Genomic DNA, 16,074 nt, shown 5'->3' on the forward strand with positions numbered 1-16,074 from the left:
GTCAATAGAGTCAGAATTCTTAAGATCGGATGTCGTGATAAGTTCTACTTTTTAAGCTTCGTAATCTGTCTCTTGCTGAGCTTAGAGCTTACATCTAACTGAATTTCAGGATCAGCATCAAAAATACTAATTTCATTTGTGGGTCTGTCTGTTATTCTAATTGTTTTGAATTGAATTGTCATTAGTACCAACTTATAATATAATAACATCATTATTTATGATGTGTAATCGGTAAAGAAGATAACATTTATAATTCTTAACGAAAAATTAAGCAGAAAAGACGCAAAGGTCTTACCGACTAATTCTTAACTTGAAATATGAGATCGATAAAAATTACTACGAAAATATACAATCAGGTCTAACATGCTCAACTGGTAGTGGAGTCGCAAATATTGTATGCGAATCAATTTGTGGTTTTGTTGTTGACTGTAAATAATATTTGCCAAAACTATTGGGGTTACTGTGGTTAACAGTTAGAAATGGAAAAAGATTTTGACTTACAAACGTTTTATAACACTGCAGGTGATCACTGCACAAACTTCTGTAATAGACTCGAATTAAAAGCATTGAGGGAAGATATTCACTGCACAGGTTTTCTTAACAGGCTGTTAATGTATAATAAATTGTTGGAATGTCATCAGGATTAATGTATTTTCAAAAATTCTTTGTTCTCTTTAAAAACCAAGAAAAATAGCGACAATGAAGGTACTTTTAGTTACTTTTATGTCGATGAATAACTTTTCGAAAAGCATTTAAAATGTGCCACTTTCGATTTGCCGCCAAAACGACGTGTTCGTTTTAATTCATGCATTTGGAAGGGTTGACGTCACTCCAGTCTACGTTGGTTCCAGCCGCCTTACCAGACATTGTAGTTTTGTTTGTCATTGTCATAATGACGTTGTAGCCAGTTGGAACAGTTCCGAAATGTATGGTTTATATCGTTTTTGAAATCAAGAAAAATGAACTTCATGTCTTCCACATATTTTTAACGGTTTTCGTGGTTTGTGAAAATACCCCATTGTCAATATGGGCAACAGGCAGAGTTGACTCTTAGAAATAATCTCTAAATTCAGATGCCATGAAACTTTGAGTGTTAACTCATCGTTCTTACAAATAATTTTGATTGGGTGCTTGTGAAATTCAATCACCTCTATAATGATGCGAGCTCGGTAAGTTTTGGAAATTCGCAGAGGAACTTCTTGGAAGGCTCAATCCAAATTATGGACACTATAAAGGCTTTCAGAGATTCGTTTGGATGACTGAGTACGCATGCCATGTTCGATACTACTTACGATAGAAATCATAACTGAGTTAGTCTCAATCTGTTTAAACGATGTTTTTTTCTAAATTGGCACAAATGGTACCGGCTCATTTAACCCAGTGATCTTTTAAAATGTAGAATTCAATATTATAGGTTATTGTAATTAGAATATATGTTTTCACTTTTGAAAAGAGTACATATAAACTAGAGAAATGGCTTCTTGGATTTGGAAAGAATTGTTTCGACTTTTCCAATTTTTTGTATACACTTACGTATACCGGACAAGTTTATTTATGGATGCATTGTTCTGAGTGGTGATATAATAGAATAATTTCTCGAAACTATTTATTTGTATGGAAAACGTCTGAATCTCGATGTAATTGGGTAATCATGTGTATATTTGTAATATTTTCAAATGTCATTTAGATTAGCCGATATGGGGCTGAAATATCGTATTAGAAACGTTAGCAAAAAAATTGAGAGTTAATATTTATTTTCGATACAATTGAAGATATCCACATCAAAGAGAATGTTTTTTTACTATGTTGAACACATTCTTTAAATTTTTATAATACGAAAGCGAAGACTTTTGCCTATCAGATCGATAATCGAAATTTGAGTGCATTGACCATCGACATTTTTAACGTCACTTTTAATGCCACAAGATAGTAAAACTAACCCCATGACCTTTTTTACTTACATGTACCGCAAAGGTTAAGCTTTTAATCTTCTCCGTAATATTTTGGTACATAACCGTTTTATGGAGAACTTGAACAAATAAATAAATGAGACAAGCATTTTGACTCGAATTGGTTTAGTGTTTTCAATTAGAAAATAACGCGTGAATGCAAGTGCCGCGTAGGTACTTTCATATCAATTCTATTTAATAATTCAGGACATTCAGTAATATTTTTAAAGATTTAATGTAATAACAACGCATTTGAAAATTGTTTACGTACACTCAAAGAATCAATTTTTGAAAAAATACAGTTGCATCAAGATAATTATAATGTCGATTATACGATGTGTAAGAAATGTAGTTTCTCATATATTTCCTCTGAATCCATTCAATTTTGTTTTTTATAATATGTAATGCATAAATGGAGACAACGTAGTCGACGCAAACTTTAAATGGCTTCATATGTATGCAAAGTACTTATAGTTGTTTGAAATGACAATGTTAGTAAAGTCTTTTGTATTTCTCTTTATTGATCCAGGTATTCTGTATTTCTTGTTATTGATCCAGGAATTTTGTATTTCTTGATATTGATCCAGGCATTTTGTATTTCTTATTATTGATCCAGGCATTTTGTGTTTTTTGTTATTGATCCAGGCATTATATATTTCTTGTTATTGATCCAGGAATTATGTATTTCTTGTTATTGATCCAGGCATTTTGTATTTCTTGTTATTGATCCAGGCATTTTGACTACTTTGTGTGTGATTTGATCAGGGTGATATTTATTTGGTTACTTACCATAGTTTTCATTTAACAGATAATTGAAATAAAAATGTTTATTTTTTTGTCATAATATCTTTAATCATTTAATTTAAAAAATAATTCATCTTGCAATTTGTCACTTACGTTTTTCATAAGCTTGGCATCATCGGAAAATAATTCTATTTGGGATTATTATTGTCATTATATTGAAAACATTTTTTTATTCTACATTAATGTTAATTGTACAGTTTTTTAGTTTGTATTTAAATAAATAAATAAAGTTAAAAAAGCATCATCTATACTCTATACCTACTACAAATTTGACTAGGACGTGAGAATCTTATGTCATGTTACTTAATTTTCTCAATACAATGGAATGCGTCTCATGGCCTCTCAAAGCGTTCAAATTTGACCATATCTCATTGTGTATATCCATTGTAAGTTTCTTAAAATATTTTCCCATATCTTTTCAAATCTCGAGAAGTCCTCTCCACTACCACGAGAGTCCTTCAGACCGCTAGCAGCATCTTGCAAGGAGCAAACACGCCTAAATTATATTAAATGAGTGATGTTTAATCGTGTTTCAATCCTTTTCATGTCTAGGACCCTTAAAATATTTATTTTGTGTTAAAGACAACGTTATTTTGTTTTACTTTGATCACTTACAACATCTACCTAACTGAATTAGATTTTTGTGAATTATGTACATTTGTACATAGTATCATAAATATTAAACAGTCTCTATCACACATCTTCTGTGTCCATAGTTTATCTACCACGATGATGAACACTCTAACGTTGTTCGAAAAGTTGGCTAAAGAAGTCTCCTTAAATGAATCACGATACATAACACTCCAGTTTAAAATGTTCTCTGCATGATTTATGACTGCATCTGTGGTCTAGGAGTAAGAATCTCCACTAGCAATCTGGAGGTCGTGGGTTCAAATCCCTGCGTGCGCAGTTAAATTGTATTTGATTAATTTGTGCTATTTCACAAATTAATCATTTAAGGCACGTTCCAGAGTATGAGATACTCTCAGTATCACCCTGGTGTAAGACCACCATTCAGAATTAACAACGTTGCTTGATATGGCTTTGTCCGTGTTTGGTGACCAGATCTGAATAGCCAGGTACTTCCCCACCTTTCTCTCCCCCATCTCCTTCCCCTCCCCACTACCTTCAGGCTCTCAACATACTAGTATTAGGGATGCCATATTCTCACGGGCTCCAGACGGTTGGGAGCAGATGGGATCATTGTGCCGTTTCACAAAAAAAATAAACAAGCATATAACATTGGAAATCTAAATAATAATTTGAAATAACAGAAATAATAGTAAGCACAAACCAACTTAATATTAAACTTAAAATATAATATCTTCATAGAAAGAGGTGAAAATATATAAATATTTACAATTTTTTTTTAATGGTCATTTATGTTTTGGTGTATTATGCTGTGTGAGCTACATCGAATTACTACACGGTGCGACACTTTATTACTTGTCCTAAACGTTGGCTAAAGAAGGAGGTAGCGCAACACGGCATAGTACCCAAAAAAATAAATCACTACAATACTTTTAACTGAAAATTTCAAATAAATTTTTTTTCGGTAATTCGGTTTGAACGACCTTGCAGGCTGCTTCTTGATAAACTTTTAATAAATTCTTAATGCATTGGTACACATTTATGTCCCCGCATTTTCCTTTATAATATACAGGGTGTATCGGCACTAACCCGACAAACTTTAACCAGCTATTCCTTAGCACATTTGGAGTAAAAAATGTTAAGGGCACTTTGCTGTCCGGTAGCATTTTTTTTTCAATTAAAAACAAAAAATTAAAAATTCCCACATTATATCACTGTCATTGGCATTGCTTTTCGTGTTCAACAGCTGTTATAAGCAAGTTTGTCGAAAAGCGTCTTCGCTCTTTCGCACACACTAAATAATAATAGTTAATTATGAGACGAATGGTGCCGTGCCATTTCGTTGTGATTGTAAAAGTGCGCCAATATAGGTACACACGTACATTATTCAACGGAGTTCGAATAAAATATTGCCAGATGGGTTTTCAAACTTTGAAAAAGGATAAAACAGTGGTGACATGTACTAAAAATATGAATAGTAAAATTAAAAAAAAAAAAAAACGTTACCGGACAGCAAAGTGCACATAAGATTTTTTACTCCAAATATGCAAAGGAATAGCTGGTTAAAGTTTGTCGGGTACGTGCCGATACACCCTGTATAGTGACGAAATGCAATTTTTTTATCAACACGTTTTCAGACATAGTGATAATACATTCATGTATTACTAAAAGTTTATCAGGGAAACTATCAATTCCTTCGTTGGGCCTGCCATCAAGGGCCTGCAATTACAAATAATTTGAAAAGATTCTTAATAAATAAGCAATACTCATTTTACTCCATGTATAATCTCCACACAGGAGATCCTGAGAAAAATAATTTCCATCATGACCTATGTCACCATTGAGGACGCTGCGTGGGGTATCTTTTCAAGAAAAGGAAGGAGAAGGAAATCTGGAAAGGAAAAGGTATGAGGGATGGATAGCAATCTGGAGGTCAGTGTGTCCATGAGTGACAGGCGTATGAATTTATCCCTCCCACAGTTGTGGTTAGTGGACAGACGCAAACCGCTGCCAAGACAAACCTCACCCCACGAAACATACCACGGGGCATACCAGTGACTTGGTTGGTTATCCAATAAATGGTTCCCGGGACGGAGAAACCTATACCTCAATTAAATGATAAAATGATTTTTAGTTAAAACACAACTATTTACCACGACGTTAATTTTTTTCATAAATCACTCGAGCGACTCCATGAATCGAGTCCGTCTCACTCGATTCATCAAAATCATTAATGATGCGTGTTGCATTTGAAAAGATGCCCTCCATTAAATGCTAAATTGATCGTCGAGTTAACGATACTTATTCCAACTCTCCCATAACTTCTGCGGCTTGTTCAGTACAGATAGCATCTCCGAGTTCACTTCCCTCTTGCCTTATCGAGAGATTTGATCTCTCAGACATGGTCTGGTTTGGATGGGGAAAAAATGACATGTTGGAATATAATCCCAAGTGACAGGTGGCCTCCTTAACTCGATCTGCTGTCGCTACCAAGTTAGCTGGTCGGGATGTAGAATAACACTTTTAAATCGGGGGGTGATTTTGATCATCTCGGATATCTGTATTAATTATTGTAGTTACCACTGAGAAATTACTCGCTCATTTATTTTATATTTTTATATTTATATAATATTTCTCTTTGAATTTATTTTTTGTTTTCGGGATAGTGAATGCAAATTTCGAAAGCGCAAATTAACCCACTCCCCGTCATCCGATCGAGCTGGAACTCGGCCGATAGACTCATTGTTGATGACAATGCATTATATCAACTGTTAGTAGCAATCACGTACAAACCTGCAGATATATACGCATTTCTCTGTAATCGGATGACATTACAGTAAAACATTAAATAAACATCGGTCCTACCTGGCATTTAGCGAGGATGGTAAAGTTTTCAACTCCAGTTCTTGGGTTCAAGGAAGGTTCAATCCCCAGTCAAACCAATAAAAATATATGTTTTAAAGGATATTTTAAAATTGCTGTAAGTTTTTACTAAAGTTAATTTTTACGGGTTGGTTTTTTAAATATATTATTCTGGCAATGTGGATAAAAGGACGCTTCGGAAATAAATGTTAGATTAATTGGTTTCTAGTTATATTCAAAAATATTTTAGATTGAATTGTAAAGCTGTTTTTTTTAGATATTTTCAGTGACCGAGAGAAATGTAAGTGTGTAATAGCGTTTTATAAATTCCTCAAAAATTATAATAATTTAGTTAAATTTCTGTTGTAACGTTCATACTTATATCAGTGCTTATCGATAGATATGTATGTAACTGATTGAATATTCAAACTCATTTTTTTTGGGATGCGCGAATCATTGTCTAATAAAATAATAAAATTATAACAAAGTCGACACGCTCCGAAAGGTAACTTTGATCTCTGTTTTTTCTTTGACTCCCCAAACTCATACTTAATCAAAGTCACCCCACTTTACGCTACTTCTAAGAGATACATCGAAACCTGTCCTTTTCTCATAAACGGAACAAGTAACAGAATGAGGGGTTACAATACAGCTCTCAGCGGCAGGACCATGGAATGCTGAGTCATTGTTCTTGTATTTTGTTGGATTGAGATTATGTGAAGTGTTCTTTGCAAATACGTAGCTATTGTTATGGTTGTCTTTTTATGTTTATTATAAAACTTTATCGTTTTTTTTATTCATACTTACTCGCAGAGGCGACTCTGGGGATCCAGGCGTGATAGGTCATTTGAAAAAATGTCTGACTAATCTTTATTCAATATTGTGAAAAATGTCGAAATATTAATAAAGGGTTTTCCAATAAGAGGTGTTATTTTAAATAGCCCGCTATTACGGTAGATGTTACTTTTGAAGCTATAATTTTTTGACATTTTTGACAATTGAAAACTACGCCATTAATAAAAATGGAACGATACACGCTTCAACAACGCATTGAAATTATTAAAATTCACTTGAATGAATCAAATGAAAATCATTTTGAGTGATGAGGCCCATTTCCACCTCAGTGGCTTCGTCAACAAGCAAAATTGTCGAATCTGGGGCCCGAAAAACCCAAGAGTTATTGTTGAAAAGCCTCTTTATCCTCAACGTGTGACTGTTTGGTGCGGTTTATGATCCGGCGGAATCATTGGACCTTACTTTTTTGAAAATGAAGCTGGAGCAACAGTTACGGTGAATGGATCGCTATCGAGAGATGATTAATAATTTTTAATGGCCGGAATTGGATGATATTGATCTGGACAACGTTTATTTTCAACAAGACAACGCTACGTGCCACACAAGCAACGAAACCATTGATCTTTTACGATTGAATATCAAAATAACACCTCTTATTGGAAAATCCTGTATAATAACAATAATATGTTGATTCAGTAAATTGGAAATGACTACACAATCCATGTACTTATGGCAAATTATTTTAATGAAGATACGTTTTAATGTAGTTGTGCACACCATAAAATAAAAAATAAAAAGAGTTGAAATGCACGTCCGCAGTATCCAAAGATACTGGGTGCGAAGCAGAGTATGTCGGACGCGACGTTTATCAATTCCATTTAAATTTAGACTTGCGATTCTATTTAACAAAGATCTTTTACGTTTTTTGTTTTGTTTCATTCTTCAGTTTCATTCTACATCGATAACAACATGAAGAATTATTCAAAACCTTTCCCGAACTGTCCAATTGAAAAAAACGAAAGGGTTAATCAGATATTTCAAAAATCCATAGGTTTGTGTAATCTTCGGAATGTCTCTGTCATGTTATTTGTATATTACATAAGTATATCTAAGTTGATTTGGAAATTACCAACCGATCAATCATACTTCTTTTGTAGTCCCTGCTACAACCCTCTTCATGTAAGTTAATTAAGATATAAATTGGACTGTATTAAATGCCCATAAAAAGTTAATAACTTAATATATTAGGGGAAAACAAAGAAATTCCACGTATAAAACTAAATATCATGCAATTATTACACCCCAAGCTAGACAGGAGGCAGATAGTAATGGGATAATCTTCAGGAAATTGTAAACCAACACGCAATGGAATTTAAGGGTTGGTAAAAAAACACACCACATGTTTGGTAGATAAGGCTGCGTTCTGTAAATTAAGTTTTAATTTGCAGTAACATTGTAGACAGGTGTACGATATCACTGTCACGAAGAAAGGGTGGATATATTTTTCTTTGCAGTCGGGGCTTCGCTGCCATGGATATCATAGTGAATAGAAACTATACATACAAGTTTTTTTTAATAATTCATTCATTCGTTAGTTCCTCTTTTAACCTTCTTCCAAGAAAACAATTTCTTGTTTAAATCTCAAAGCATTTCGAATTGAGATACCCTCGGTTTTATACTCTTGTATCTTACACTTACTATATACTTTATACATCTTTTACCGTTACATTGAACAAACTTGATGTTATACAGAATAGAGCTATGAGATGTTTACTGGGAAAAAGCAAATACGTAAGCATTAATCAAATAAGGGAGCAGCTAAATTGGATTCCAATAAAATAGAGACTGTTATTTATTATGTTAATTTTTGTGCATAAAGTCATGAACAACTAAATGACAAAATATTTTAAGGATGAAATTGTTTTTAATAGAGATGTCCATAATTACGAAACAGAAATGTAAATACAATTAGATTGCCACATATGAAGAAATCAAAATCACATAACTGCCTAATGTACAGAGGACTAAAGATGTATGATGAAATGCCTGAAAGTCTGAAGAATGAATGTCCTATTTTAAAAAAAATTAAGTTTATTGTAAAAATATTTAATATTACAAAATGAAATATTATATTAGTTTATATTCAAATTTTGTATAAACAAACTCAATAAATAATAAAAATAAAAATAAATTACTTCCCTTCAGTACTTTCATCACATTTGTTCAGTAATGTTTTCTGTGTATTTCAAATGCGCTATATGCATCTTATTTTTTAATTTAAAATTCTTTTTACTCATAACGAATTCTGCTTTTGTAATTGTACAAAAAAACCTGTTTTTGTTTTTTCTAATTATGGCAATGTTGAAAAAAAAAATCAAAATTATAACAACTGCTTCAAATTGTAAATTAAGTTTATTTAATTTTACAAAACATCGAAGTTTCCCCCAAAAATATATAAAAGATTATAAACTTGCCAACATCTACAATAATTCATCAACTTATATACATTAACAGTCCTGTCTTTTTTACCGAGCGGAGCGACATTCTGTTTTAACTCGACCGTTTGACATTTTGACTCTCTGTAAATTTGTTTGTTTCGTTACTGTTCCGATCCAAGATGTAGGCTGTTTTAATAAGTTCAGTAAAGATCCTTTTTACAATTGTGAAACTGTCGGGTATATTAGGTATATAATAGGTAGGTATTTAAGTGCCTACATACAATCTTATGATTTCATAGGAAATTTTGATTTCGGTTTTTAACAAGAAAAAATTAAAAACACACCTTTTAGGACGCGAGGTTGGTTCAATTGTGGAATTATTTTATAAACATAGCAATTAAAAACATTCATCAATACATAATGCACAATATAAAAATCTGCAATTAGGATCATATTAATATCATTGCAGTCAATAAGGTTGAGTTCGTAAACTATAATACGTGTTTAAGGCTTTATTGCTTTCGATTAATTTGACCGCTGACCACCCCTGTAAGCCTCCTTGATACCGATGCAAGCAAATGAGGGCTTATACTTTATCGACCCCTGTGTTTTATGTAATGGGGTATTTGTTTGAAGGGGTGGCCATTACTGGCAATGAGTATAGCAGTCGTATCTCCATGCATAAAGCGTAATCGGAATACACGTGTATGCACGTGCCAATACCTCGTCGGCCGAGATCCTAAAATGCACGCACTGATGTTATTACTGAATAATAATAATAATAATCTTCCTATCCTATTCCTATCTTCCTTTTATGTAACATTGAGTATTAACATATTAAGAAGCGCTTTTTCTCTAATAAGTATAAATATATTACATGGTATTTGCAGTGCAGTTGAGTGGTTTTGGTTTCAGTCTGTATTTAGTATCAGCATATTTTCTATTTCTGATCTCCCTATATTTTATATCCAGCTTTTTATTTGAGATTTAAATGTTATAATATTACTGTTTTTCTGACCAAATTTTGTATTTTTAGTTGCTGGTTGAATTTTTGTTTTGACCCTGAGATCTAGTGTTTCTAATATTGTAAGGCGCCAGTGTGAGAAGGGGCAGTTTTACTAACGTGGGCGACAGTGTGAAAAAGTGCCTTTGTACGGAGACTTACCAGTGTACATTTCGGTTTTAGCTCAGGTGGTAGAGAATTGAGTTCCGTATCTTCAGGTGTTAAGTCAGCCAATGGGCTTTTACACGTGGGACAAATGCCAATTCGACCACTGCATATTCGTCAAAAGAAACACAAAATGGGAGTATGAGAGTATATTCACAAAGCACAGTTACATTACAGATACACAGATGAAAGGGTTATTAACATCCTAAATATTTTTAGCTGTTTGTTAGGAACAATCTCTCTCTGTATTTAAGGTTCTGGCTGGCAAGCCTGAATGTTAACACGATTCAAATCATAAAAGGCACATAAGGAGAAATGGTTATTAATCAGCTTACATGAATTTGCAGGAGGAACAACCGTGCATGTTGAATCACTAATATAGCGGGATATCTTCTGTACTGTACGCGCCAATGCGCGTGCAGTTCTCCATTGTAAATTGGCACTGAATTAGATATTGGTTATTTAAAGTATTAGCACAAAAATAGCCGTTAATTTAGGCGCGCTACAGGGAGCGTCTTTGTTAATTGCAAGGCACACATGTTGTCAAGGCCGAGGTTGAATTGTAAGTGACCGTTGATTTAGTGCCAACGTAGCCCTGCGCAATGCGACGCATGCGTACAGCGAACAAAGGTGACAACTGATAGCTAGGTAATTTGAATTCGCGGGAGTTTTGAACGTGTCGATTCGTTACGTGACAATATATATACGTGATGTTGTATTTATTAATTTAAAGAAGTATTGTTTTAGAATAGAGTTGTTCTATTAACATGATGTCAAGTTTGTTGAAAATTTGGTCAGTTCAAGTTCTGGGAGAGTTAAAAACATAATATCCAACCAAATATGTATTGGTTGTTGAAATAGTTCGAAATGCAATTTTCAGTGGTGGCTCTGTCAGCTTGTAACTCCGGTTAAATAACCTCTAGAACTTTTGCTTCAAATTTAAGTGAGATTTTAAAAATTGTTTGTTAGTAGAATTCCGACTAGCGATGATGTACTTTTTTGTAATCACGTTCACGTTTTGACGTTCATTATTATTTTGGATATTTTTTAATGTAAGAGTATTTTTTAATGAGTAATTGTGTTTTGTGATATTAACACAAATTACCATTTCTGTGCTCTTTGTATTTTTTGTTCCTATTTTTACATTAACCGCACAAAAGGTCACAAGGAAAAATAATTTCCCTCTTGGCCTATGTTATCTTTTTGCATGCCGTGTGGAGGTCCTTTTTGAGGAAAGTAAGGAGAGGACGTTCTGGGAAGGTAAAAGGTACGAGGGTCGGGTAGGAATCTAGGGATCAGTGTGTTCAGGAGTGGCGGACATTTGAATATATCTCTTCCACTGCGGAACAAGGCGATGAGTAGAGAGAACAGTTGAATAAGTCAAAGGATCTCCCCAAACCAGCCTCTCCCTATCGGGCACGCCACGCAGCTGGTTAAAGAGTGCATCCTGAACACACCTTACCTGATGAGCCCGGGCACCCCTGCTAAATCACCAAACCTAGCGAACCACTTGAGGTGACCAATGGCAGAGGTGTTGTTTATCCAATAAATAGTTCCCGGGACGGCGTTACCCAAACCCGCCTTCCAAATTGAAACGGACGAAAATTTGACATTTTGATGTTATTTTATTAATAAAATACATAGGCCCGACCCGCGAAAATCACTGTTTCTCTGAAATCTCGACAAATCACTTCCAATTTTGTAAAATACAATTACAAACATTTTCATAAAAAAAATACTTAATCGCTTATCTGAATTTTGAACACAATCATGTCCAATTTTGAAAACTAAACTTAAATTCAAAACGAGCTCCAGAGTTCGTTGAACCAGAGTTTCGCAGGACAGACACAAAATCGAAATTGGTACTTTTGATTATTTTGATAATAGACTTGCAAACATGAATATTTGATTTTAATAAAAAACCTCCGCGAAAAGTAATAATTGTTGTTGTACTCTGTAAATGGACAATTATTTTATGAATAATATTCACATCAAATAAAGTATGAATTGTGGGAAACTTTCGCTAGTAAAACAATTATTTTTACAAAAGGTATATGTTTTACTATTTACAAGATGTACACGTTTTAATTCAATTAAATTTCCAAAAAAACGTTTATTTCACTAGCAACATTTTTAGAAATATAAAAAATTGAAAATCATAGTTGAATAAATGTAAAATAAAAAAGCTTGATGGTTGAAAACGTAATAATGAAATAATAAAATTAGGTTACACATTGATATTCCCTGTTGCGGCGAATAAATTCAAGGGATGGTGTTGGTTCAATTTCAGGCTTGGGGGTGTCTGGCGATTGTGGCGCTACGGGGAAATCATATTTTTATGGGGAATTAGTTACAAACACGACAAAGGCCATAAAACCACCTGCCTGAGGGTGGGGGTGGGCGTGAAAGGTGGATAAAGCCTGCAGCAGAAAACGCCCTAACATACCTAATACCCATAGCGCCTTGTAGGGATGCTACCATAAAACCATTTCGAATCAGTACTTTTTTTAGCTAATTTTCAAATCTACTAGTATAACTCTCCTAGTGAGACATCACCGATAGTTTCCTTTGTTGACGCATCAGTTCCAATTTTGAAAATGACAGTTAAAATAATTTTCTGTAAAAATATTATACTATAGGTAGGTACTTTATCTATTTGAAATCTAAGTACAATTAGTTCCAAATATATTTTTACATCAATCATTTTTTTTAAAGACAATAATAAAAATAATTTTCTGTTAAAATATTATATTATAGGTTGTTATTTTATCGCTTGTCTGAATTCGTTATCACAAATCGTGATAACGAATTGATTGAATGATTGTGTAAATTTTACGCAACCGAAATTATTAATATAATTAGAATAATAATAGAAATAATAATTATTTAAATAAATATATTTAAAACATCGAAGTTATTTATAAAACGAATGCATCCCTGACTAGCTCATACGTCCCTGCATACCAATTCCAAATACCGCCCGAAGAGGTTGGAAAGGCATTTCGAGCCATTATCGCTTGCAACTTTACAATAGTGAACTTTCAAATAGCTTTTTCAGCATTACAATATCTTTCTATTGGTATGGAATATTTTATAATGGCACTGCAGTAAACAAAACGGGCCGTGTACTTTTCGCAACAACCTAAAATGGAACTACATGGATCGTCGATAGAATGGAGAAGGGTTATTTCTGAGGTTATTTATTTAACATCAACGGTTTAAATATATTATAAACAATAAATAATATACACACAATGACATCAGAATGTATAAAATTAACAAAAACTCTGGACGGATATAATAGTAATGTCTCTGCTTTACTTGCAGATTTCTGTGTTGGTAACACTTTGATAAAGTAAAAGGTTCTTTTACTATAATTTTGTTTATTTACGTAACAATTAATAAGTCTGAATTATCTACACTGTTCATTACCCGAGGGTTGGTAATTCTCTGTTTCTAGAAGCTTGTTGTTTGTCAATAATATCCCACCGGCAATTGCTACACTCTAGCGATATCTGTCGGACTCTGGAGTAAGCTTTATGACTAGGGCCATCTATCGCTTGAATACCCAACTTATTACCATACATCAAAGTAAAATAACATGCAAAACTTATAAGTAAACTTAGGTTAGATTTGTTAGATTGAAAAGATATGATAGTATAGCCTTCTTGTACATAGATTCCATGCAGTTAAATAGATCCACTACATGTGCGTATCTATTGCTAACTTCATGTAATATAAGTACAAGCGAGTGTTTGAAATACCCAGTGCTGGTATTGTTACATTATGTACATTAGAGTTTTTAATTTTTTTTTAAAGAAAGTCAAACATTCCCGGGTATAAACTGACAATGTTTGAAAATCTCCTACTACACCCACAGCAAGCGGAAAATGTTACTTTTGTTGTGATGGAGGACTTAGATAGACGAAGAGTTGAACACACTATGCCTAAACGTATATATTACCCAAACGCAATGTCAACTCAGCCACCGACCGGTCACATAATTTTGGAACAAGTTGCTTTCGTTGTTACATTTTTACTACCATTTACTATATTAAACATGAATATTAGATTAAATAAAAAAAATATATTTACGTTATGACTACTTATTTAAGATAACACTTTTCTTTATTTCTGTTAAAGTTGATCAAACTCTTTCTTGAGTAGGTAAAAAATTTCATTCACCTTTCTGAAGTCTAGTCTAGTCTAGTCTTTCTGAAGTTTACTACTACTAAGTCTAGTAGTCGAAAGTTCTTACTTAAATTTGATGGCCTCATTTAAAATAATATTTTTTTTTCACGGTATGTTCCAGAGTGGAAGATACTTTCAGTATCACGCTGGTGTAAGAACACTAATCAGAATTGAAACGTTGCTTGAAATAGCTTTGGCCGTGTTGGGTGACGAGAACCTAAATAGTCTCCTTCCCCTCCACACTACTTTCAGCCAATTAGAGACTTCATAGTCTTACAGGCTCCAGACGGTTGCGAACCGTTGGGACGCTTGTGCGGTTTCACATTAAAAAATGATATATATATATATATATATATATATATATATATATATATATATATATATATATATATATATATATATATATATATATATATATATATATATATATATATATATTTTATTTTTTTTATTTGGTACAATATTTTTTTTACATTTCAAAGTTTTCCAGTAATGTTGGCCTCACTGGGTGGCTTGCCCGTGCTGAGGCCTTATATTACAAGGTTAAAAACTATTTTAAAAGAAAATCCTTTAATTTTGAAAATAAATTCACAAAATGCTTTTGTGGGATAAAAGATTTTATCGGCAATTTAAATTCAACAATTTAAAAAATAGAAACATGAAAAAAGACTGAATTTTATTTCCCTATTTTCAAAGATGGCTTTATTATTTCACACTTTAATTTTTGCTCCCTTTGAAATTTAATCTCCACAAAAAGTATTAAAACCGGAAATTCAATGGATAAGAAACATTAAAATTAGTAATATTGATTGCACTTCTATAGAAATCTGCCAAAAATTCTTTTGGAATTGCTTTATAATTCATCTCCAATTGAGGGGGTTCGTTTTAGCGACCAAAAGGTTTTGAAATAAATTGCCTCGTCTTCATTACACACGAATGGACCAAAACGATTGAAAAAAGTCGTAAATGCTCCCAAAAAAATTTCCAAAACGGTAGCTATGAAAATTCAAAAGAAGAAAGATATAAATCTCGGGAAAGGAGAACGGATAACTCTTTCATCCGCGATTTTGTGAGACGGGTTCATAATTTCTCTCTTACCGACCCAGCTATACTACCAGCTATACCCAGTATAAGCTCAAAGGCAGAAAACAAAGTTTTCTTGGAAATAAAAACATAATTTATGCAGAAGGAAATGTGTCTGGCGCAGGTGGAAGAGTCTGGAATGTTCTGGAATGTTCCGTGGAGTTCTCCGGATTAAAGGAACAGAGAACATTAT

The sequence above is a fragment of the Hesperophylax consimilis genome, chromosome 16, assembly GCF_061612785.1.
Source record: "Hesperophylax consimilis isolate HC1 chromosome 16, BYU_Hcon_1.0, whole genome shotgun sequence".
NCBI lineage: Eukaryota > Metazoa > Arthropoda > Insecta > Trichoptera > Limnephilidae > Hesperophylax > Hesperophylax consimilis.